This window comes from Salmo salar, chromosome ssa08 (assembly GCF_905237065.1).
Source record: "Salmo salar chromosome ssa08, Ssal_v3.1, whole genome shotgun sequence".
NCBI classification, from domain to species: Eukaryota; Metazoa; Chordata; class Actinopteri; order Salmoniformes; family Salmonidae; genus Salmo; species Salmo salar.
In genome coordinates, this window is record NC_059449.1 from 23,040,393 (window position 1) to 23,067,498 (window position 27,106).

General features: G+C 45.6%; 1 long non-coding RNA gene across 1 annotated transcript in view; it reads left to right on the top strand.

Annotated features, from left to right (window-relative positions):
- LOC123744226 (uncharacterized) overlaps nt 1–27,106 on the top strand; it is a 51,606-nt gene that overhangs the window by 22,078 nt on the left and 2,422 nt on the right. Inside the window, exon 2 of the long non-coding RNA XR_006770817.1 lies at nt 8,805–8,921. This is a non-coding gene — a long non-coding RNA (uncharacterized lncRNA). The remainder of the gene's footprint in view (nt 1–8,804; nt 8,922–27,106) is intronic.

Below are 27,106 nucleotides of genomic sequence, written 5' to 3' on the forward strand. Positions count from 1 at the left end.
CTATTTATGATGGACCAGAGCCCTATAGACAGTAGTGTACTACAGTATGATGGATCAGAGCCCTATAGACAGTAGTGTACTATTTATGATGGATCAGAGCCCTATAGACAGTAGTGTACTACAGAATGAAGGACCAGAGCCCTATAGACAGTAGTGTACTATTTATGATGAACCAGAGCCCTATAGACAGTAGGGTACTACAGTATAATGGATCAGAGCACTATAGACAGTAGGGTACTACAGTATAATGGATCAGAGCACTATAGACAGTAGTATACTATTTATGATGGATCAGAGCCCTATAGACAGTAGGGTACTACAGTATGATGGATCAGAGCCCTATAGACAGTAGGGTACTACAGTATAATGGATCAGAGCACTATAGAGAGTAGTATACTATTTATGATGGATCAGCGCCCTATAGACAGTAGTGTACTATTTATGAAGAACCAGAGCCCTATAGACAGTAGTGTACTATTTATGATAGATCAGAGCCCTATAGACAGTAGTGTACTATTTATGATGGATCAGAGCCCTATAGACAGTAGTGTACTATTTATGAAGAACCAGAGCCCTATAGACAGTAGTGTACTATTTATGATAGATCAGAGCCCTATAGACAGTAGTGTACTATTTATGATGGATCAGAGCCCTATAGACAGTAGTGTACTATTTATGATGGATAAGAGCCCTATACACAGTAGTGTACTACAGTATGAAGGATCAGAGCCATATAGACAGTAGTGTACTATTTATGATGGATCAGAGCCCTATAGACAGTAGGGTACTACAGTATAATGGATCAGAGCACTATAGACAGTAGGGTACTACAGTATAATGGATCAGAGCACTATAGACAGTAGTATACTATTTATGATGGATCAGAGCCCTATAGACAGTAGGGTACAACAGTATGATGGATCAGAGCCCTATAGACAGTAGGGTACTACAGTATAATGGATCAGAGCCCTATAGACAGTAGTGTACTACTTATGATGGATCAGAGCCCTATAGACAGTAGTGTACTATTTATGATAGATCAGAGCCCTATAGACAGTAGTGTACTACAGTATGATGGATCAGAGCCCTATAGACAGTAGTTTACTACAGTATGATGGATCAGAGCCCTATAGACAGTAGTGTACTATTTATGATGGATCAGAGCCCTATAGACAGTAGTGTACTATTTATGATGGATCAGAGCCCTATAGACAGTAGTGTACTATTTATGATGGATCAGAGCCCAATAGACAGTAGTTTACTACAGTATGATGGATCAGAGCCCTATAGACAGTAGTGTACTATTTATGATGGATCAGAGCCCTATAGACAGTAGTTTACTACAGTATGATGGATCAGAGCCCTATAGACTGTAGTGTACGATTTATGATGGATCAGAGCCCTATAGACAGTAGTGTACTATTTATGATGGATCAGAGCCCTATAGACAGTAGTTTACTACAGTATGATGGATCAGAGCCCTATAGACAGTAGTTTACTACAGTATGATGGATCAGAGCCCTATAGACAGTAGTGTACTATTTATGATGGATCAGAGCCCTATAGACAGTAGTTTACTACAGTATGATAGATCAGAGCCATATAGACAGTAGTGTACTACAGTATGATGGATCAGAGCCCTATAGACAGTAGTATACTATTTATGATGGATCAGAGCCCTATAGACAGTAGTTTACTACAGTATGATGGATCAGAGCCCTATAGACAGTAGTGTACTATTTATGATGGACCAGAGCCCTATAGACAGTAGTGTACTATTTATGATGGACCAGAGCCCTATAGACAGTAGTGTACTACAGTATGATGGATCAGAGCCCTTTAGACAGTAGTGTACTATTTTTGATGGACCAGAGCCCTTTAGACAGTAGTGTACTATTTATGATGGACCAGAGCCCTATAGACAGTAGTGTACTACAGTATGATGGATCAGAGCCCCTTGGACAGTAGGGTACTACAGTATGATGGATCAGAGCCCTATAGATGGTAGTGTACTACAGTATGATGGATCAGAGCCCTATAGACAGTAGTGTACTACAGTATGATGGATCAGAGCCATATAGACAGTAGTGTACTATTTATGATGGATCAGAGCCCTATAGACAGTAGCGTACTTTTAATGATGGATCAGAGCCCTATAGACAGTAGTGTACTATTTATGATGGATCAGAGCCCTATAGACAGTAGTGTACTATTTATGATAGATCAGAGCCCTATAGACAGTAGTGTACTACAGAATGAAGGATCAGAGCCCTATAGACAGTAGTGTACTACAGTATGATGGATCAGAGCACTATAGACAGTAGTTTACTACGGTATGAAGGATCAGAGCCCTATAGACAGTAGTGTACTACAGTATGATGGATCAGAGCCCTATAGACAGTAGGGTACTACAGTATAATGGATCAGAGCACTATAGACAGTAGTATACTATTTATGATGGATCAGAGCCCTATAGACAGTAGTGTACTATTTATGAAGAACCAGAGCCCTATAGACAGTAGTGTACTATTTATGATAGATCAGAGCCCTATAGACAGTAGTTTACTACAGTATGATGGATCAGAGCCCTATAGACAGTAGTGTACTATTTATGATGGATCAGAGCCCTATAGACAGTAGTGTACTACAGAATGAAGGACCAGAGCCCTATAGACAGTAGTGTACTATTTATGATGAACCAGAGCCCTATAGACAGTAGTGTACTATTTATGATGGTCCAGAGCCCTATAGACAGTAGTGTACTACAGTATGATGGATCAGAGCCCTATAGACAGTAGTGTACTACAGTATGATGGATCAGAGCCCTTTAGACAGTAGTGTACTATTTATGATGGATCAGAGCCCTATAGACAGTAGGGTACTACAGTATAATGGATCAGAGCACTATAGACAGTAGTGTACTACTTATGATGGATCAGAGCCCTATAGACAGTAGTGTACTATTTATGATAGATCAGAGCCCTATAGACAGTAGTGTACTATTTATGATGGATCAGAGCCCTATACACAGTAGTGTACTACAGTATGATGGATCAGAGCCCTATAGACAGTAGTGTACTATTTATGATGGATCAGAGCCCTATAGACAGTAGTGTACTACAGTATGATGGATCAGAGCCCTATAGACAGTAGTTTACTACAGTATGATGGATCAGAGCCCTATAGACAGTAGTGTACTATTTATGATGGATCAGAGCCCTATAGACAGTAGTTTACTACAGTATGATAGATCAGAGCCATATAGACAGTAGTGTACTACAGTATGATGGATCAGAGCCCTATAGACAGTAGTATACTATTTATGATGGATCAGAGCCCTATAGACAGTAGTTTACTACAGTATGATGGATCAGAGCCCTATAGACAGTAGTGTACTATTTATGATGGACCAGAGCCCTATAGACAGTAGTGTACTATTTATGATGGACCAGAGCCCTATAGACAGTAGTGTACTACAGTATGATGGATCAGAGCCCTATAGACAGTAGTGTACTACAGTATGATGGATCAGAGCCCTTTAGACAGTAGTGTACTATTTATGATGGACCAGAGCCCTTTAGACAGTAGTGTACTATTTATGATGGACCAGAGCCCTATAGACAGTAGTGTACTACAGTATGATGGATCAGAGCCCCATAGACAGTAGTGTACTACAGTATGATGGATCAGAGCCCTATAGATGGTAGTGTACTACAGTATGATGGATCAGAGCCCTATAGACAGTGGTGTACTACAGTATGATGGATGAGAGCCATATAGACAGTAGTGTACTATTTATGATGGATCAGAGCCCTATAGACAGTAGTGTACTTTTAATGATGGATCAGAGCCCTATAGACAGTAGTGTACTATTTATGATGGATCAGAGCCCTATAGACAGTAGTGTACTATTTATGATGGATCAGAGCCCTATAGACAGTAGTGTACTACAGAATGAAGGATCAGAGCCCTATAGACAGTAGTGTACTACAGTATGATGGATCAGAGCCCTATAGACAGTAGAGTACTATTTATGATGGATCAGAGCCCTATAGACAGTAGTTTACTACGGTATGAAGGATCAGAGCCCTATAGACAGTAGTGTACTACAGTATGATGGATCAGAGCCCTATAGACAGTAGGGTACTACAGTATAATGGATCAGAGCACTATAGACAGTAGTATACTATTTATGATGGATCAGAGCCCTATAGACAGTAGTGAACTATTTATGAAGAACCAGAGCCCTATAGACAGTAGTGTACTATTTATGATAGATCAGAGCCCTATAGACAGTAGTTTACTACAGTATGATGGATCAGAGCCCTATAGACAGTAGTGTACTATTTATGATGGATCAGAGCCCTATAGACAGTAGTGTACTACAGAATGAAGGACCAGAGCCCTATAGACAGTAGTGTACTATTTATGATGAACCAGAGCCCTATAGACAGTAGTGTACTATTTATGATGGACCAGAGCCCTATAGACAGTAGTGTACTACAGTATGATGGATCAGAGCCTTATAGACAGTAGTGTACTACAGTATGATGGATCAGAGCCCTTTAGACAGTAGTGTACTATTTATGATGGACCAGAGCCCTATAGACAGTAGTGTAATACAATATGATGGATCAGAGCCCCATAGACAGTAGGGTACTACAGTATGATGGATCAGAGCCCTATAGATGGTAGTGTACTACAGTATGATGGATCAGAGCCATATAGACAGTAGTGTACTATTTATGATGGATCAGAGCCCTATAGACAGTAGTGTACTTTTAATGATGGATCAGAGCCCTATAGACAGTAGTGTACTATTTATGATGGATCAGAGCCCTATAGACAGTAGTGTACTATTTATGATAGATCAGAGCCCTATAGACAGTAGTTTAAGTTCGATCAGAGCCCTATAGACAGTAGTGTACTATTTATGATGGATCAGAGCCCTATAGACAGTAGTTTACTATGGTATGAAGGATCAGAGCCCTATAGACAGTAGTGTACTGTCCCCAGTCCACCTGGCCATGCTGCTGCTCCAGTTTCAACTGTTCTGCCTGCAGCTATGGAACCCTGACCTGTTCACCGGACGTGCTTGTTGCACCCTCGACAACTACTATGATTATTATTATTTGACCATGCTGGTCATTTATGAACATTTTAACATCTTGACCATGTTCTGTTATAATATCCACCCGGCACAGCCAGAAGAGGACTGGCCACCCGTCATAGCCTGGTTCCTCTCTAGGTTTCTTCCTAGGTTTTTGGCCTTTCAGGGAGTTTTTCCTAGGGAGTTTTTCCTAGCCACCGTGCTTCTTTCACATGCATTGCTTGCTGTTTGGGGTTTTAGGCTGGGTTTCTGTACAGCATTTTGAGATTTCAGCTGATGTACGAAGGGCTATATAAATACATTTGATTTGATTTGATTTGTACTACAGTATGATGGATCAGAGCCCTATAGACAGTTCTGTACTACAGTATGAAGGGAATAGGTTGCCATATGGGACTTATCCATTGATAAAGGACCTGCATACTCTACTGGACACCTGGGATTTCAACACCGCCCACTAAACACTCTCTGTCTCTTTCTCGATCTCTTTCTCTATCTCTCTCTGTCTCTCTCCGTCTCTCTCTCTCTCTCTGTCTCTCTCTCTGTCTCTAGCTTTCTTTTATCTCTCTTATCTGTCTATTATCTGTCTCTGTCTGTTTCTACTGTATAATTCAGCATTTAGAGTTCCTTAAGAAACCTATTTGTCTGAATACGTTCTCAAAATGTTTAGGGAGATACAGCTTGGATTACCGATAAGTGAAGTCTGTTTGTCTGTCTGTGTCTGTGGAATATTTTTGTTTTTGTAATTATTTTTATTTCACATTTATTTATTTAACCAGGTAGGCCAGCTGAGAACACGTTCTCATTTACTACTGTGACCTGGCCAAGATAAAGCAAAGCAGTGTGACAAAAACAACCACACAAAGTTACACATGGGATAAACAAACATACAGTCAATAACACAATAGAAAAATCTGTGTACAGTGTGTGCAAATGAAGTAAGGAGGTAAGGCAATAAATAGGCCAATAGTGGCGAAGTAATTACAATTTAGCAATTTACACTGGAGTGATATATGTGCAGATGAGGATGTGCATGTAGAAATACTGGTGTGCAAAAGAGCTGTCACAGGTGTCGATGAAAGGGGACCAAAGCGCAGCGGGTAAAGTGCTCATCTTCTTTTATTATTTAATAAAGTGAACACTTAAACAATATCAAACTGACAATCAACAGTTCCGTAAGGCACATAGGCTATACCGAAAACAACCACCCACGAAACCCGAAGGAAAACAGGCTGCCTAAGTATGGCTTCCAATCAGAGACAACGAAAGACACCTGCCTCTGATTAAAAACCACACTCGGCCAAACCTTGAAAACAAAACATAGAAAATGAAAACTAGAACGAAAATCCCCTAGAAAAAAAAAAAAACCACACAAAACAATCACCCCTTGCCACGCCCTGACCAACTACAAATGACAAAAGACCCCTCTACTGGTCAGGATGTGACAAGAGCAGAAAAACTAAAACAAATATGGGGATGAGGTAGGTATTTGGTTGGATGGGCTATTTACAGATGGGCTGTGTACAGCTGCAGCGATCGGTAAGCTGCTCTGACAGCTGACGCTTAAAGTTAGTGAGGGAGATATAAATCTCCAACTTCAGTGATTTTTGCAAATCGTTCCAGTCATTGGCAGCAGAGAAGCGGAAGGAAAGGCTGCCAAAGTAGGTGTTGACTTTGGGGATGACCAGTGAAATATACATGCTGGACCACGTGCTACGGGTGGGTGTAGCTATGGTGACCAGTGAGCTGCGATAAGGCGGAGCTTTACCTAGCAAAGACTTATAGATGACCTGGAGCCAGTGGGTTTGGCGACGAATATGAAGCGAGGACCAGCCAACGAGAGCATACAGGTCGCAGTGGTGGGTAGTATATGGGCCATTGGTGACAAAACGGATGGCACTGTGATAGACTGCATCCAATTTGCTGAGTAGAGTGTTGGAGGCTATTTTATAAATGACATCGCCAAAGACAAGGATCGGTAGGATGGTCAGTTTTACGAGGGTAAGTTTGGCAGCATGAGTGAAGGAGGCTTTGATGTGAAATAGGAAGCTGTTTCTAGATTTAACTTTGGATTGGAGATGCTTAATGTGAGTCTGGAAGGAGAGTTTACAGTCTAGCCAGACACCTAGGTATTTGTAGTTGTCCACATATTCTAAGTCAGAACCGTCCAGAGTAGTGATGCTGGACGGGCGGGCAGGTGTGGTCAGCGATCGGTTGAAGCATTGAGCATGCATTTAGTTTTACTTGCAGTTAATAGCAGTTGGAGGCCACGGAAGGAGAGCGGTATGGCATTGAAGCTCGTCTGGAGGTTAGTTAACACAGTGTCCAAAGAAAGGCCAGATGTATACAGAATGGTGTTGTCTGCTTAGAGGTGGATCAGTGAATCACCAGCAGCAAGAGGTGGCACCCCCATAGAGACTGCCAGAGGTCTGGACAACAGGCCCTCTGATTTGACACACTGAACTCTATCTGAGAAGTAGTTAGTGAACCAGGCGAGGGAGAAACCAAGGCTGTTGAGTCGGCCGATTAGAATTCGGTGATTGACAGAGTCGAAATCTTTGGCCAGGTCGATGAAGACGGCTGCACAGTACTGTCTTTAATCGATGGCAGTTATGATATCGTTTAGGACCATGAGCGTGGCTGAGGTGCACCCGTGACCTGCTCGGAAACCAGACTGCATAGCGGAGAAGGTACAGTGGGATTCAAAATGGTCGGTGATCTATTTATTCACTTGGCTTTCAAAGACTTTAGAAAGGCAGGGCAGGATGGATATAGGTCTATAACAGTTTGGGTCTAAGAGTGTCACCCTCTTTGAAGAGGGGGATGACCGCGGCAGCTTTCCAATCTTTGGGGATCTCATACGATATGAAGGAGAGGTTGAACAGACTAGTAATAGTGGTTGCAACAATGGCGGCGGATAATTTGAGAAGGGGGAGGGTCCAGATTGTCTAGCCCAGCTGATTTGTAGGGATCCAGATTTTGCAGCTCTTTCAGAACATCAGCTGTCTGGATTTGGGTGAAGGAGAAGCTAGGGAGGCTTGGGTAAGTTGCTGCAGGTTGTGCAGAGCTGTTGGCCGGGGTTGGGGTAGCCAGGTGGAAAGCATGGCCAGCCGTAGAGAAATGCTTATTGAAATTCTCGATTATCATGGAATTATCAGTGGTGACAGTGTTTCCTAGCCTCAGTGCAGTGGGCAGCTGGGAGGAGGTGCTGTTATTATCCATGGACTTTACAGTGTCCCAAAACTTTTGGAATTAGAGCTGCAGGATGCAAATTTCTGTTTGAAAAAGCTAGCCTTCTACTTTGACTCTAAACCTTATTGTAACCCTAGCAACAGGTTACATATCAACATATTTAATCTGACTCTAAACCTTACTGTAACCCTAGCAACAGGTTACATATCAACACATTTACTCTGACTCTAAACCTTACTGTAACCCTAGCAACAGGTTACATATCAACATATTTACTCTGACCCTAAACCTTACTGTAACCCTAGCAACAGGTTACATATCAACACATTTACTCTGACTCTAAACTTTACTGTAACCCTAGCAACAGGTTACATATCAACACATTTACTCTGACTCTAAACTTTACTGTAATCCTAGCAACAGGTTACATATCAACACATTTGTAGTTGATAGTTTGTTCAATATTTATCTGGCGATCATTCATGTTGTGTTGTATCAGCAGGAGATGAAGAAGCAGCACCTTCCTCTTCCTCACCAGGATGTCCAGAGAGAGATCAGAGATGGGGAGTAACTGGGGATTACACTATGATGGAGCCCTGATACAGAGGACAAAGCACAGGTGAGAGGGGGAGGAGGGGAACTGTGTTTGTGGAGAGGGAGGAGGGGAACTGTTTGGAAGGTGAGGAGGGTAACTGTGTTTGTGGAGAGGAGGAGGGTAACTGTGTTTGGAAGGTGAGGAGGGTAACTGTGTTTGTGGAGGGGAGGAGGGTAACTGTTTGGAAGGGGAGGAGGGTAACTGTGTTTGTGGTGGGGGAGGAGGAGGAGGGTAACTGTGTTTGTGGAGAGGGAGGAGGGTAACTGTGTTTGGAAGGGGAGGAGGGTAACTGTGTTTGTAGAGGGGGAGGAGGGTAACTGTGTTTGGAAGGGGAGGAGGGTAACTGTGTTTGTGGAGGGGGAGGAGGGTAACTGTGTTTGGAAGGGGAGGAGGGTAACTGTGTTTGTGGAGGGGGAGGAGGGTAACTGTGTTTGTGGAGGGGAGGAGGGTAACTGTGTTTGTGGAGGGGAGGAGGGTAACTGTGTTTGTGGAGAGGGAGGAGGGTAACTGTGTTTGTGGAGGGGAGGAGGGTAACTGTGTTTGTGGAGGGGAGGAGGGTAATTGTTTGGAAGGGGAGGAGGGTAACTGTGTTTGTGGAGGGGAGGAGGGTAACTGTGTTTGTGGAGGGGGAGGAGGGTAACTGTGTTTGTGGAGGGGAGGAGGGCAACTGTGTTTGTGGAGGGGGAGGAGGGTAACTGTGTTTGTGGAGAGGGAGGAGGGTAACTGTGTTTGTGGAGGGGGAGGAGGGTAACTGTGTTTGGAAGGGGAGGAGGGTAACTGTGTTTGTGGAGGGGAGGAGGGTAACTGTTTGGAAGGGGAGGAGGGTAACTGTGTTTGTGGAGGGGGAGGAGGGGAACTGTGTTTGTGGAGAGGGAGGAGGGTAACTGTGTTTGTGGAGGGGAGGAGGGTAACTGTGTTTGTGGAGAGGGAGGAGGGTAACTGTGTTTGTGGAGGGGAGGAGGGTAACTGTGTTTGTGGAGAGGGAGGAGGGTAACTGTCTTTGTGGAGGGGGAGGAGGGTAACTGTGTTTGTGGAGGGGGAGGAGGGTAACTGTGTTTGTGGAGGGGGAGGAGGGTAACTGTGTTTGTGGAGGGGAGGAGGGTAACTGTGTTTGTGGAGGGGAGGAGGGTAACTGCGTTTGTGGAGGGGAGGAGGGTAACTGTCTTTGTGGAGGGGGAGGAGGGTAACTGTGTTTGTGGAGAGGGAGGAGGGTAACTGTGTTTGTGCAGGGGGAGGAGGGTAACTGTGTTTGTGGAGGGGAGGAGGGTAACTGTGTTTGTGGAGGGGGAAGAGGGTAACTGTGTTTGTGCAGGGGGAGGAGGGTAACTGTGTTTGTGGAGGGGGAAGAGGGTAACTGTGTTTGCGGGGGGGGGGGGTAACTGTGTTTGTGGAGGGGGAGGAGGGTAACTGGGTGTGTATGTGTGTTTTGTGTTTGTGTGTGAGAGAGAGAGAGAGAGAGAGAGAAATAATGAAGGAGAGAGAGCAAGGGAGAAACAGACAGAGACAGACAGAGAGAGACAGACAGAGTAGAGGGTTCTCTGTCTTAGTGTATATGGCTGTACGTTGGTCTGAGGTGATTGTCTCTAATCTGGCTCAGTGGGGTGACGCAGTAACACACACACACACTCACAGTAATCTCATTATCTGTGTGTGTGTTTGTGTAAGCACATGCCATTTGTCCGATGTGTGTTTTATTTTAGTTTGAATGTATAAACGTGCTGTAAGTGAAAGAACTATGAAGAAGAAGTTGAACGAGGTAGTAAAAGAGAGAGGTAGAGGAGGAGAAGATGGGAAGAGTGAGGCAGGGAGAAAGTGAATGGTTGAGTAGGGCACATGTGCTGCTGTAGCCCCATTAGCCTCTAGTGTGTGTGTATGTGTGTGTGTGTGTGTGTGTGTGTGTGTGTGTGTGTGTGTGTGTGTGTGTGTGTGTGTGTGTGTGTGTGTGTGTGTGTGTGTGTGTGTGTGTGTCAGTATTACCCTGTCAGAGGAAATCTGACTCCTCCCATTGTTTCTACTTATCTAATAAACCGAGAGAGAGAGAGAGAGAATGAGAGAGCGACAGAGAGAGAGAGAGAGAGAGAGAGAGAGAGAGAGAGAGAGAGAGAGAGAGAGAGAGAGAGAGAGAGAGAGAGAGAGAGAGAGAGAGAGAGGAATATAAATAGAAAGAGTGTGAGTGATGGTTGGTTGAACGATTGATCAAGAAAAGACTGGGGAAATAAGAGCTAGGTGGATGAGACTGACAGACATGAAGGCAGGGAGAGACAGTGAGACAGTACTCTGCAATAAAAGTGTTCACATGACTCCACCCCCTTGTTTCTTGACAGTGAAATGCTTTGCTACGCTGTGTCTATTGTTCTAATGGCTCCTCCCTCACAACACTGTAGTAGACAATGAGATTAGATACCAGTGTTGTCATACATTCTGATAGACAATGAGATTAGATACCAGTGTTCTGTCATACATTCTGATAAATAGACAACAATGAGATTAGATACCAGTGTTCTGTCATACATTGGAAAGCAGCTGCGGTCATCCCCCTCTTCGAATCCCACCGCACCTTCTCCGCTATGCAATCTGGTTTCAGAGCTGGTCATGGGTGCACCTCAGCCACACTCAAGGTCCTAAACGATATCGTAACCGCCATCGATAAGAAACAATACTGTGCAGCCGTATTCATTGACCTGGCCAAGGATTTCGACTCGGTCAATCACCACATCCTCATCGGCAGACTCAATAGCCTAGGTTTCTCAAATGATTGCCTCGCCTGGTTCACCAACTACTTCTCTGATAGAGTTCAGTGTGTCAAATCGGAGGGCCTGTTGTCCGGGCCTCTGGTAGTCTCTATGGGGGTGCCACAGGGTTCAATTCTCGGGCCGACTCTCTTCTCTGTATACATCAATGATGTCGCTCTTGCTGCTGGTGAGTCTCTGATCCACCTCTAAGCAGATGACACCATTCTGTATACTTCTGGCCCTTCTTTGTTAACACTGTGTTAACAACCCTCCAGACAAGCTTCAATGCCATACAACTCTCCCTCCGTGGCCTCCAACTGCTCTTAAATACAAGTAAAACTAAATGCATGCTCTTCAACCGATCGCTGCCTGCACCTGCCCGCCCGTCAAGCATCACTACTCTGGACAGTTCTGACTTAGAATATGTAGACAACTACAAATACCTAGGTGTCTAGTTAGACTGTAAACTCTCCTTCCAGACTCACATTAAACATCTCCAATCCAAAGTTATATCTAGAATTGGCTTCCTTTTTCGCAACAAAGCATCCTTCACTCATGCTGCCAAACATACCCTCGCAAAACTGACCATCCTACCGATCCTAGACTTTGGCGATGTCATTTACAAAATAGCCTCCAATACCCTACTCAATAAATTGGATGCAGTCTATCACAGTGCCATCGGTAATGTCACCAAAGCACCATATACTACCCACCGCTGCGACCTGTATGCTCTCGTTGGCTGGCCCTCGCTTCATACTCGTCGCCAAACCCACTGGCTCCAGGTCATCTACCAGACCCTGCTAGGTAAAGTTCCCCCTTATCTCAGCTCGCTGGTCACCATAGCAGCACCCACCTGTAGCACGTGCTCCAGCAGGTATATCTCTCTGGTCACCCCCAAAGCCAATTCCTCCTTCGGCCGCCTCTCCTTCCAGTTCTCTGCTGCCAATGACTGCAACAAAAATCTCTAAAACTGGAAACACTTATCTCCCTCACTAGCTTTAAGCACCAGCTGTCAGAGCAGCTCACAGATTACTGCATCTGTACATAGCCCATCTATAATTCAGCCCAAACAACTACCTCTTCCCCTACTGTATTTATTTATTTCTTTTGCTCTTTTGCACCCCATTATTTCTATTTCTACTTTGCACTTTCTTCCACTGCAAATCTACCATTCCAGTGTTTTACTTGCTATATTGTATTTACTTCACCACCATAGCCTTTTTTGCCTTTACCTTCCTTATCTCACCTCATTTGCTCACTTTGTATATAGACTTATTTTTCTACTATATTATTGTTTGTATGTTTGTTTTACTCCATGTGTAACTCGGTGTTGTTGTATGTGTCAAACTGCTTTGCTTTATCTTGGCCAGGTTGCAATTGTGAATGTGAACTTCTTCTCAACTTGCCTACCTGGTTACATAAAGGTTGTAACAATAGTTGTCATGGAGAGAAGACCAAGGCGCAGCAGGTATATGAATACTCATATTTAATTTAAAAAAAGGAGTAAAGCATCCACTTGACAAGACAATAAAGGTGACAACAGCAACAGTTCTGCAGGCTATGAAACGCAGTGCAAAAACAACCACCCACAACCCCAAAGAAAAACACACACACCTATATAGGACTTCCAATCAAAGGCAACTCAACACACCTGCCTTCAATTGGAAGTCCCAATCAACAACACAATCATTCACATACAAAAACTGCCACGTCCTGACCCCAAAACTAATACAATAGCTCCATCTGCTGGTCAGGACGTGACAGTCCCCCCCCCTCAAGGTGCAGACCCCGGAATGCACCTACCAACAGAAAACACCAACAAAAAACCCATAAACACTAACCCCTAAACAATAAGGGAGGGAAGGGAGGGTGGCTGACGTCACCGACGGCACTGTGCTACACCCTCCCTCCCCAACCCACCTATCCTGGAGGTGGCTCAGGTGCAGGACGTGGACCTCGCTCCACCTTCGGCGTCGCCCACTTTGGTGGCGCCGATTCGTGCTGGGCCGGAGGACAGGCGGGCCACTCGGGCTGGGCCGGAGGACAGGCGGGCCACTCGGGCTGGGTCGGAGGACAGGAGGGCCACTCGGGCTGGGCCAGAGGACAGTAGGGCCACTCAGACTGGGCCGGAGGACAGGAGGGCCACTCAGGCTGGGCCGGAGGACAGGAGGGCCACTCGGGCTGGGCCGGGGGGCAGGAGGGCCACTCGGGCTGTGCCGGAGGGCGTGCGTGCCACTCGGGCTGGGCCGGAGGGCAGGAGGGCCACTCGGGCTGGGCCGGAGGGCAGGAGGGGCAGGAGGGCCACTCGGGCTGGGCCGGAGGGCAGGAGGGCCACTCGGGCTGGGCAGGAGGGCCACTCGGGCTGGGCCAGAGGACAGGCGGGCCACTCGGGCTGGGCCGGAGGACAGGAGGGCCACTCGGGCTGGAGGACAGGAGGGCCACTCGGGCTGGGCCGGAGGACAGGAGGGCCACTCGGGCTGGGCCGGAGGACAGGAGGGCCACTCGGGCTGGTCCGGAGGGCAGGAGGGCCACTCGGGCTGTGCCGGAGGGTGTGCGTGCCACTCGGGCTGGGCCGGAGGGCAGGAGGGCCACTCGGGCTGGGCCGGAGGGCAGGAGGGCCACTCTGGCAGTTCCAGGCAGTCTGGCCACTCTGGCAGTTCCGGGCAGTCTGGCCACTCTGGCAGCTCCGGGCAGTCTGGCCACTCTGGCAGCTCCGGGCAGTCTGGCCACTCTGGCAGCTCCGGGCAGTCTGGCCACTCTGGCAGCTCCGGGCAGTCTGGCCACTCTGGCAGCTCCGGGCAGTCTGGCCACTCTGGCAGCTCCGGGCAGTCTGGCCACTCTGGCAGTTCCGGGCAGTCTGGCCACTCTGGCAGTTCCGGGCAGTCTGGCCACTCTGGCAGCTCCGGGCAGCCGGGCCCCTCTGGCGGCTCCTGACTAGCGGGCGGCTCTGGCGGCTCCTGACTAGCGGGTGGCTCTGGTGACTCCTGACTGGCGGGCGGCTCTGGCGACTTACGACTGGCGGGCAGCTCTGGCGGCTGTTGACTGGCGGTCAGCTCTGGTGACTGTTGACTGGCGGGCAGCTCTGGTGACTGTTGACTGGCGGACAGCTCTGGTGACTGTTGACTGGCGGGCAGCTCTGGTGACTGTTGACTGGCGGGCAGCTCTGGTGACTTACAACTGGCGGGCAGCTCTGGTGACTTACGACTGGCGGGCAGCTCTGGTGACTCTTGACTGGCGAGGCTGGGCTGACGCACTAGACTCCTGATGCGTGGGGCTGGTACTGGACGTGCCAGCCTGGAGACACGCACCTCCATGCTAGTGTGTCTAGCGGGAAACACCGGACCGAAAGGGCGCACTGGCGGTCTTGAGTGCAGGGTTGGCATCACCCCTTCCGGCTCGATGCTCACCTTGCCCTGGCACCTGCGGGGCGCTGGTACTGGCCGGACTGGGCTGTGCGTCCGTATAGGCGAGATGGTGCGTACCTCAGCGTAACATGGCGCCCTCCACCTCATACGCACCTCCCTGTTGTCACGGGTAGCTGGCTTACGGCTCTTCCCTGGCCTGGCCAAACTACCCGTGTGCCCCCCCAAAAACCCTCTCGGGTTCCCTTAGCTCCCTTAACTTGTCCTCCCAGAATTGTCTTTCGTCCTGCCAGGTCCATTCCTCCATTTTTTTCTCCCGTGGCTTCCTCCTCTTCTGCTGCTTGGTCCTTTGGTGGGTGGTTCTGTAACAATAGTTGTCATGGAGGGAAGACCAAGGCGCAGCAGGTATATGAATACTCATATTTAATTTCAAAAAAGGAGTAAAGCATCCACTTGACAAAACAATAAAGGTGACAACAGCAACAGTTCTGCAGGCTATGAAACGCAGTGCAAAAACAACCACCCACAACCCCAAAGAAAAACACACACACCTATATAGGACTTCCAATCAAAGGCAACTCAACACACCTGCCTTCAATTGGAAGTCCCAATCAACAACACAATCATTCACATACACAAAAACTGCCACGTCCTGACCCCAAAACTAATACAATAGCTCCATCTGCTGGTCAGGACGTGACAAAGGTGAAATAAAATAAAAAAATAAATACATTCTGATAAATATACAACAATGAGATTAGATACCAGTGTTGTCATACATTCTGATAAATAGACAGCAATGAGATTAGAAACCAGTGTTCTGTCATACATTCTGATAAATAGACTACAATGGATTCACTTTGGAAGTCCAAACGACAAAAGCGTTCATTAGAGATATGTTATTAATGAGAAGGGACTAGAATGTATTGGAATAAATATGTTGTTGAGTGGTTTTAGTGTTTGGCATGAGCTGAAACCTCACTCAGTGTTTTTCATAATCTACTTTTGAAGAAGACAAATGCCATGTAAATATCCATTAATCATATGGTGGATAGTTAGCATCACATTTGCCTGGTGTCTATCACAACTCAGGATATGACCCAGATAGTACAGTTCTCAATAATTTATTATAACACAAAGGGCAGGTCAAGGACTAGCAGAGGTTCGTAGTCAGGTCAGAGTCAGGCAGGTACAGGACGGCAGAAAGCTCAAGGCATGCAGAATAGTCAGAACCTAGAAAACTTGGGAAAAAACACTTGAGAAACAAGAAAACGGGAAAGCACGCTGGTAAAAACTGACAAGACAAACTGGCAACAGACAAACAGAAACAGGAGACAAAGGGCTGTGAGACAGAGGTTTAATCCTAGACACATGAAAAGTGGGATGTATACGGAGGGTGCGGTGCAACAGAAGACGAACAGCAGAGGGGCTAAGTACTTTAGAGATGGGGAAGGGCCGATGAAACGGGGGGAAAGTTTACCGTACTCCACCCGGAGGGGCAGGTCCCGAGTGGACAGCCATACCCTCTGACTGAGCCGATAGCAGGGAGCAGGGGGTCCGGTGGCGATCCGCTTGTCACCGATACCTGGAAGTGGTCTTCAACAGCTCGGCTCTCTTCCAGGTACGGAGACAGCAGCGGATGAACATCTGGGCAGGGGGATGGCTGACTTCCTCCTCTTGCTCAGGGAAGAGCGGGGGTTGATATCCCAAGGGACACTCGAAGGGTGAGAGGCCAGTGGCCGAGCAGAGAAGGCTGTGGTGGGCGTATTCCACCCAAACCAATCAAACTTTATTTGTCACATGCACCGAATACAACAAGTGTAGACCTTACCGTGAAATGCTTACTTTACAAGCCCTTAACCAACAGTGCAGTTCAAGTTCAAGTTGCTGGCTCCATGTGGTTGGGTTGGCGGAGACCAGGCAATGAAGGGCTATCGCTAGGTCCTGATTGGCTCGCTCTGACTGGCCATTAGATTGGGGTGGAAACCAGAAGACAGACTGGCTGACAACCCAATGAGGGTGCAGAATGCCTTCCAGAACCAGAAGTGGGGACCACGATCAGAGATCATGTCAACCGGAAGTCCATGGATCCGGATGAAGTGCTGCAGCATGAGCTGGGCCGTCTCCTTGGCTGAGGGTAACTTAGGAGGGGAATAAAATGGGCGGTTGGAAGGCCACCAAAAGCGTCATCCAACGGGAGCCTGGATGGCAGGTCAGTCTTGAGGAATGTGCCCATTCCAGGACCGGGGAACGCTGCGCTTTACAGACCAGGCTCTCTATACCCCAGATGACTGTAGCCGCTAGACAGGAGGTAGGGAGGATGGTCTCGGGGTCAGACAGAGTAGCAGTGGAGCAATACAACCGTGAGAGTTCATCAGGCTTCACGTTCTTGGACCCCCGGGCAGTAGGAGAGACTGAAATTGAAACGGGTGAATAACAGGGCCCATCAAGCCTGCCTAGAGTTGAGGCGCTTGGCGGTGCGGAGATATTCCAGATTATTATGGTCAGGCCACACTAAGAATGGGTGTTCCACCTCCTCCAACCAGTGCCTCCACTCGTCCAACGCCATCTTGACAGCAACAAGTTCTCGATTTCCCACATCATAGTTCCTCTCAGCAGGGGTAAGACGATGGGAGAGGAATGCGCAGGGGTGCAGCTTTTGGTCCGGGGCAGAACGGCCCCCACTCCGACATCCGAGGCGTCGACCTCCACCACAAACTGACGGGATGGTACGAGAGTTTCGAGAACTCTTGGTCAGCTGAAGGACTTGTCAGACGTGGAGGACGTGGTCTTGAGCTTAACAGTAAAAGACAAGGATGTCGTGGAGGTAGACAAACACGAACCGGTTCAGCATGTCCCGGAGCACATCGTTGACCAGGATCTAGAACACCCCAGGAGCGCTGGTCAGTCAGGGTGACGGTTTTTAACCGTTTTTATCCAATTGGCATAACTAAATACTCATAGTGCCCGCTAGCTGTGTTAAAGGCTGTTTTACACTAATCTCCCTCCCGTACCTAAACAAGATGGTAGGCCGTTCCGAAGGTCCAATTTAGAGAAGATGGTCGCTTCATGAAGAGGTTTGAAAGCCGAGGAGATGAGTGGTAGAGGGTGACGTTTTTTAACTGTGATGTCATTAAGGTCCCTGTAGTCGATACAGGGTTTTGTCCTTCTCCACAAAGAACAACCCTGCGCCGGCGGGAGAGGCCGATGGACGAATACTCCCTGCAGCGAGAGAGTTCTGAATGTACTCCTCTATAGCCTTGGTCTCCAGGAGTAAAGCCCCCTCGAGGGGGTGTAGCGCCCAGGAGAAGGTCAATGGCGCAGTCATAGGGTCGATGCGGAGGGAGAGCCGTAGCGCAGGCCTTGTTAAAGACTTCCCGGAGGTCCAGGTACTTCGCGGGAATGGCGGAGAGATCCGAGAGCTTCTCTCAAGCCTGCAAGAAGATGTCCCAGGCCAGGCTGGGCCGACTTAAGACAATGACCATGGCAGAATGGGCTCCAACCCATGATAAAACCAGTAGCCCAGTTCGTCAGGGAAGGCGGAATGGTCAGAACCGGGAAAACTAGGAAACAAACACTTGAGAAAAAGGAAAATGGGAATGCACACTGGTAAGACCTGACATCACAAGACAAACTGACAACAGACAAACAGAAAACACAGGCATAAATACACTGGGGATAATGAGGGGAGATGGGAGACACCTGGTGGGGGTGGAAACAAACACAAAGACAGGTGAAACAGATCAGGGTGCGAAAGTGTAATTGTTTCAGGTTTATCCTGGTCTAGCCTGGTCTGGTTCTGCTAGTCTGGTCTAGCCTGGTAAGGTTCTGTTAGGTCTGGGCCTGGTCTTGTTCTGTTAGTCTAGTCTAGTCTGGTCTTGTTCTGTTAGTCTGGTCTAACCTAGTATTGTTCTGTTTAGGTCTGAGCCTGTAATCACAAAGTCTCAGAGTAGGAGTTTTGATCTAGGATCAGTTTGACTTGTTAATTATAGTGAATGAGATTACAACATGGACGGGGGGACCTGATCCTAGATCATAATGAATGAGATTACAACATGGACAGGGGAGACCTGATCCTAGATCATAATGAATGAGATTACAACATGGACAGGGGAGACCTGATCCTAGATCATAATGAATGAGATTACAACATGGACAGGGGAGACCTGATCCTAGAGCATAATGAATGAGATTACAACATGGACAGGGGAGACCTGATCCTAGATCATAATGAATGAGATTACAACATGGACGGGGGGACCTGATCCTAGATTATAATGAATGAGATTACAACATGGACAGGGGAGACCTGATCCTAGAGCATAATGAATGAGATTACAACATGGACAGGGGAGACCTGATCCTAGATCATAATGAATGAGATTACAACATGGACAGGGGAGACCTGATCCTAGATCATAATGAATGAGATTACAACATGGACAGGGGAGACCTGATCCTAGAGCATAATGAATGAGATTACAACATGGACAGGGGAAACGTGATGCTAGAGCATAATGAATGAGATTACAACATGGACAGGGGAGACCTGATCCTAGAGCATAATGAATGAGATTACAACATGGACAGGGGAGACCTGATCCTAAGTCAACACTCCTACTCTGAAATGCTTTGTGATGACAGGTGTGATTCAGTAAAGTTTACTCTGGTCCGGATTGGTTCCTGCACCTGTAGAGATCTTTCCCCCCTTCCTGTGTGTGTGTGTGTTTGTGCATGTTTGTGTGCGTGTGTGTAATTTGAGATGGACAAACAAAACAGACAGACGGACAGATTGAGGGCTAATGTGACCATGACTCATAGATAGACAACACAGTCTCTGGAGACACCGCTTTCTCTCTGTCTGTCTGTGTCATTCTCTCTCTCTCTCTCTCTCTCTCTCTCTCTCTCTCTCTCTCTCTCTCTCCCTCTCTCTCGCTCTCCCACTCTCCATCTCTCTCTCTCTGTCATTCTCTATCTCTCTCTCTGTTATTCTCTCTCTCGCTCTCTCATTCTCTCTCTCTCCATCTCTCTCCCTCTCTCCATCTCTCTCTATCTCTCTCTCGCTCTCCCACTCTCCATCTCTCTCTCTCTGTCATTCTCTATCTCTCTCTCTGTTATTCTCTCTCTCGCTCTCTCATTCTCTCTCTCTCCATCTCTCTCCCTCTCTCCATCTCTCTCTATCTCTCTCTCGCTCTCCCACTCTCCATCTCTCTCTCTCTCTCTGTCATTCTCTATCTCTCTCTCTCTGTCATTCTCTATCTCTCTCTCTCTGTCATTCTCTATCTCTCTCTCTGTTATTCTCTCTCTCGCTCTCTCATTCTCTCTCTCTCCATCTCTCTCCCTCTCTCCATCTCTCCCTCTCTCTCTCTCGCTCTCCCACTCTCCATCTCTCTGTCTCTCTGTCATTCTCTCTCTCTCTCTCTCTGTTATTCTCTCTCTCTCTCTCTCTGTCTCTGTCTCTCTCTGTCTCTTTCTCTCTCCATCTATCTATATCTCTCCTACTATGTCTCTCTGTCTCTGTCTCTGTCTCTGTCTCTGTCTCTGTCAATTCAATTCAAAGGGCTTTATTGGCATGATAAACATATGTTTATGTTGCCAAAGCAAGTGAAATAGATAATTAACAAAAGTGAAATAAACAATAAAAAGTGAACAGTAGATATTACGAATACACAAGTTCCAAAATAATAAACCCATTTCAAATATCATGTTACGTCTATATACAGTGTTGTAATGATGTGCAAATAGTTCAAGTACAAAAGGGAAAATAAATAAATATGTGTTTTATTTACAATTACATTTGTTCTTCACTGGTTGCCCTTTTCTTGTGACAACAGGTCACACATCTTGCTGCTGTGATGGCACACTGGTATTTCACCCAATAGATATGGGAGTTTATCAAAATTTGATTTGTTTTCAAATTCTTTGTGTGTTGTGTAATCTGAGGGAAATATGTATCTCTAATATGGTCATACAAGTTAAGAAGTGTAGCTCAGTTTCCAACTCATTTTGTGGGCAGTGTGCACATAGCCTGTCTTCTCTTGAGAGCCAGGTCTGCCTACAGCTGCATTTCTCAATAGCAAGGCTGTGCTCACTGAGTCTGTACATAGTCAAAGCTTTCCTTAAATTTGGGTCAGTCACAGTGGTCAGGTATTCTGCCACTGTGTACTCTCTGTTTAGGGCCAAATAGCATTCTAGTTTGCTGTGTTGTTTTGTTATTTCTTTCCAATGTGTAAAGGAATTATCTTTTGTTTTCTCATGTTTTGGTTGGGTCTAATTGTGTTGCTGTCCTGGGGCTCTGTGGGGTCTGTTTGTGTTGGTGAACAGAGCCCCAGGACCAGTTTCTTAGGGCACTCTTCTCCAGGTTCATCTCTCTGTAGGTGATGGCTTTGTTATGGATGGTTTGGGAATCACTTCCTTTTAGGTGGTTGTAGAATTTAACGTCTCTTTTCTGGATTTTGATAATTAGTCAGTATCGGCCTAACCCTGCTCTGCATGCATTATTTTGTGTTTTACGTTGTACACGGAGGATACTCTCTCTGTCTTTCTCTCTCTCTTTCAATTCAATTCAAGGGGCTTTAATGGCCTGGGAAACATATGTTAACATTGCCAAAGCAAGTGAAATAGATAAAAAACAAAAGTAAAATAAACAATAAAAAAATGAACAATAAACATTACATTCTCACCCTCCAACTCTCTCTCTCTCTCTCTCTCTCTCTCTCTCGCTCTCTCTCTTAATATATATTTCACTGTCATTCAATATCCCTCTTCATATATCTCTCTCTGTCATTCACTATCCCTCTTCATATATATCTCTCTGTCGTTCACTATCTCTCTTCATACATCTCTCTCTGTCGTTCACTATCTCTCTTCATACATCTCTCTCTGTCGTTCATTATCTCTCTTCATACATCTCTCTCTGTCGTTCACTATCTCTCTTCATATATCTCTCTCTGTCATTCACTATCTCTCTTCATATATCTATCACATTTCAGGTAAGACCCAGATGCAGACAACGTCGAAATAACAACAGTTTATTAATCCAACAGGGGCAGGCAAAAGACTGGTCAATGCAGGCAGGGGTCAGTAATCCAGATAGATGGGGCAAAGGTACAGGACGGCAGGCAGGCTCAGGGCAGGCAGAGGTCAGTAATCCAGATAGATGGGCAAAGGTACAGGACGGCAGGCAGGCTCAGGGCAGACAGAGGTCAGTAATCTAGATAGATGGGCAAAGGTACAGGACGGCAGGCAGGCTCAGGGCAGACAGAGGTCAGTAATCTAGATAGATGGGCAAAGGTACAGGACGGCAGGCAGGCTCAGGGCAGACAGAGGTCAGTAATCTAGATAGATGGGCAAAGGTACAGGACGGCAGGCAGGCTCAGGGCAGGCAGAGGTCAGTAATCCAGATAGATGGGCAAAGGTACAGGACGGCAGGCAGGCTCAGGGCAGACAGAGGTCAGTAATCTAGATAGATGGGCAAAGGTACAGGACGGCAGGCAGGCTCAGGGCAGGCAGAGGTCAGTAATCCAGATAGATGGGCAAAGGTACAGGACGGCAGGCAGGCTCAGGGCAGGCAGAGGTCAGTAATCCAGATAGATGGGCAAAGGTACAGGACGGCAGGCAGGCTCAGGGCAGACAGAGGTCAGTAATCTAGATAGATGGGCAAAGGTACAGGACGGCAGGCAGGCTCAGGGTCAAGGCAGGCAGAAAAGGTCAATACCGGGAAAACTAGAAAACAGGAACAATCGAGAGACAGGAACAGAGGGAGAAATGCTGGTAGGCTTGTCGAAACAAAATAAACTGGCAACAGACAAACAGAGAAAACAGGTATAAATACACAGGAGACAATGGGGAAGATGGACGACACCTGGAGGGGGGTGGAGACAATCACAAAGACAAGTGAAACAGATCAGGGTGTGATGATATCTCTCTCTGTCATTCACTCTCTCTCTCTCTCTTCATTATATCTCTCTTCATATCTCTCTCTTCATATATCACTTTTCATACATCTCTCTTCATATATCACTCTCTGCCGGTCCTCTTCCTCCTCCACTTTTTCTCTCTGCTTTGATCTCTCTCTCTCTTTTAACCTCTGTCTCACTCCTCTTCTTCTGATCTACAGTACCTTATAGTATCAACCCTATCTCTCTCTCCCTCTTTCTCTCTCTCTCTCTCTCTCTCTCTCTCTCTCACCCCCTCTCTCCCACACCCTCCCTCCCTCTCTCTCTAGTCTAATGGATGGTGTTAATGCCCCATCATCAGTAATGTGTGTTCCATCATCAGTAATGTGTGTGTTCCATCATCAGTAATGTCTGTTGTTTCCTACCAGATGGGAGTCTCAGACCTAGGTTGTGTCCCAAATGGCACCATATATATAGTGCACTATTTATCACCAGGGCCTTAGAAACATGCTACTGTCTTCATAATTCATCCAACCATCCATGTATCTATTTTTGATTCACTCACTCACCCACTCACCCACCCATGTTTTCTTTCTGTGGCCGGGGAGGGTTAAGAGTTGCCAGGCCAACCATTGGGATAGGGTGCCATTTGGGACGGAACCACTATCCATTACAACCACATGTCCAACATGGTCTGTCAGGATCCATTTGAGATGATCCCCTCCTCACACAACTGAACCATTGGAGACCCATTAAAAGAGACACCACAGCTGAGATTGACAATTAGGAGCCGTATTATTTGAGATCAATTGACATTATGCGCACCACATGTAGATATCAGCCAATCGCAGCCTGTCTGGTCTACAGACCAATTAGAGCATCACAATCCCTAGTGACATCATCTCTGGTCCCCCAAAACCACATACAGCACTCTACTGAATAATATATAAGTGTGTGTGTGCGTGCGCGCGTGTGTGTGCGTGTTTGTGAACTTTTATTTATTCAGGCGAGCCCAATTGAGACCAAGGTTTCATTTCCAATGGTGCCCTGAGGACAGAAAATAAATCAAATTCATAAAATATAAATCTACCAGATAGAACAACCAGATAGAATAACCAGATAGAATAACCAGATAGAATTACCAGATAGAATAACCAGATAGAATAACCAGATAGAATAACCAGATAGAATAACCAGATAGAATTACCAGATAGAATAACCAGATATAATAACCAGATAGAAAAACCAGATAGAATAACCAGATAGAATAACCAGATAGAATAACCAGATAGAATAACCAGATAGAATAACCAGATAGAATTACCAGATAGAATAACAAGATAGAATAACAAGATAGAATAACAAGATAGAATAACCAGATATAATAACCAGATAGAATAACCAGATTTCCTATCTAGACATAATAACTAGATAGAATAACAAGATAGAATAACAAGATATAACAACAAGATAGAATAATCAGATAGGAAATCTGGTTATTCTATCTGGTTATTCTATCTAGATAGAATAACCAGATTTCCTTTCTAGATAGAATAACCAGATATAATAACCAAATAAAATAACCAGATAGAATAACCAGATTTCCTATCTAGATAGAACAACCAGATAGAATAACAAGATAGAATAACCAGATAGAAGAACAAGATAGAAAAACAAGATAGAACAACCAGATAGAACAACCAGATGGAATAACTAGATGGAATAACTAGATGGAATAACCAGATAGAATAACTAGATAGAATAACCAGATAGAATAACAAGATGGAATAACCAGATAGAATAACTAGATAGAATAACCAGATAGAATAACAAGATGGAATAACTAGATAGAATAACAAGATAGAATAACCAGATAGAGCAACCAGATAGAGTAACCAGATAGAATAACCAGATATTCTATCTAGATAGAATAGCCAGATGGAATAACCAGATGGAATAACCAGATGGAATATCAAGATAGAATAACCAGTACATTAGAACATCATAAACTAAATGTAAAGTCAATCAAAATAATTGCACACCTCATTGAACTCATTTATCATCAGGATTTTAAACCGCTTTAGTAGCACCAGGGAATCCAAATGTAAGGAATTGTGTAAAAAAAAATGTGGAGCGTTAAAACTAAATGTGGATTTAGCTAGTTTGGTGGCAACCCGAGGAATCTCAAGAGTTAACTAACAATGTGAATGGGTTTGGTATCTCATATTTTATAAGTACTACCATACCCCGTTCAAAGGCACTTAAATATTTTGTCTTGCCCATTCACCCTCGGAATGGCTTACATACACAATCCATGTCTCAATTGTCTCAAGGCCTAAAACTCCTTATTTAACATGTCTCATCACCTTCATCTACACTATTGAAGTGGATTTAACAGGTGGCATCAATAATGGATCATAGCTTTCACCTGGAATCACCTGGTCAATCTATGTCATGGAAAGATGCTTTGTACACTCACCCATTGACTACCTGGTCGGACCCCCCTTCGGGCATGGAAACATTCTTTGGGGCATGGAGACATTGTTCAGTTGGTGTCAAGAGGCCTAACGTGTACCAGGACAACATTCCCCACACCATTACACCACCGCCACCAGCCTGTACCGTTGACACCAGGCAGGATGGGGCCATGGACTCAAGGCCCCATCAGCATGACGCAACAGGAACCAGGATTCATCGGACAAGGCAATGTATTTCCATTACTCATTTGTCCAGTTTTGGTGATGGCGTGCCCACAGGAGCCATTTCTTCTTGTTTTTAGATGATAGTAGTGGAACCCGGTGTGTTCGTCTGCTGCAATAGCCCATACGTGACAAGTATCGCCGACTGTTATACTGCACCGTTATTTGTCTTTTTGTGGACTGCCTATTAGCCTTTGCGCGATTCTTACCATTTTCCTGTGACCCATCTCGTCAACGAGCTGTTTTCGCCCACAGGACTGGATGTTTTTTGTTTGTCTCATTCTCTCATTCTCTGTAAACCCTAGACACTGTCGTGCTTGAAAAACACAGGAGGTCGTTTCTGAGATACTGGAACTGCCGCGCCTGGCACCGGCGGTCATACCACGCTCAAAGTTGCTTAGGTCACTCGTTTTAACCATTCTAATGTTGAATTGAACAGTAACTGAATGCCTCAATGCCTGTCTACCTGCCTCAATGCCTGTCTACCTGTCTGTAGGAGCAATCAATTTTTTTGTGAACAGGGTGGTGTACCTAAACTGGCCACTGTGTGTAGTTTGAAGTAAAAAAAAAACTTCTTAGCTGAAAGGTGCCAGTGATTCTAATATTCTTTGCAAGGCAAGATAGTTTAGAAACTGTCCGGTAGTTATCTAGGTCAGAAGGATCCCCAATTTTGTAAAAGGGGAGGACATGCGCCGCCTTCCTGATCTCAGGGAGATTATTAAATAAAACATATGGGTCAAAGGTTGAGGACGACAGAAAGCTGCAGTAGAAAGGGATCAAGTGAATCAGATCCTGTCGATTCTTTTACATCTATTTTTTGCAAGTCACTTAATACATCATTGATATAAAAAAATATATAATTTAAAACAAAGAGTGAGTGGCTGGAAGTGCATCATTCTCTAATATCTGTTTAAAATAAATGGAATAAAGGACTTTTCAGAAACCATTCTTTGGAAAGAAGTAGAGTGTGCTCAACTAACATGAGTCCAGGTGCAATCAAAAAATGTGTAATCATCATTGCAAAGAAAAACACGCAAAACCACTCGCTCACCAATTAAGAATGTTTAATGGTGAGCAAGAATTGCACCTTATCCTTTCCAGAAACCATTTGTTCAAATAGATGGCCAGTTTAGGCAAAATTATTATTAAAAACTCCACAAATGTCATTTTTTACTGTTATGGGACAAGACACTGTCACAGTCTACTGGGGCAAGGAGGGGGTGGAGTTTTTGTTGATTTGATCACTCCACAATGGAGATGGATTTCCACCACTCTCTGATATACAATTCAAAAAGTATGTTGACTTTGCTTTGTTACCTCTTACATCTAGACGTTCCGCTAGCGGAACACCTGCTCCAATATCCAATGATGGGCGTGGCGCGAAATACAAAGTCCTCGAAAATCCCAAAACTTCAATTTTTCAAACATATGACTATTTTACACCATTTTAAAGACAAGACTCTCCTTTATCTAACCACACTGTCCGATTTCAAAAGGCTTTACAGCGAAATCAAAACG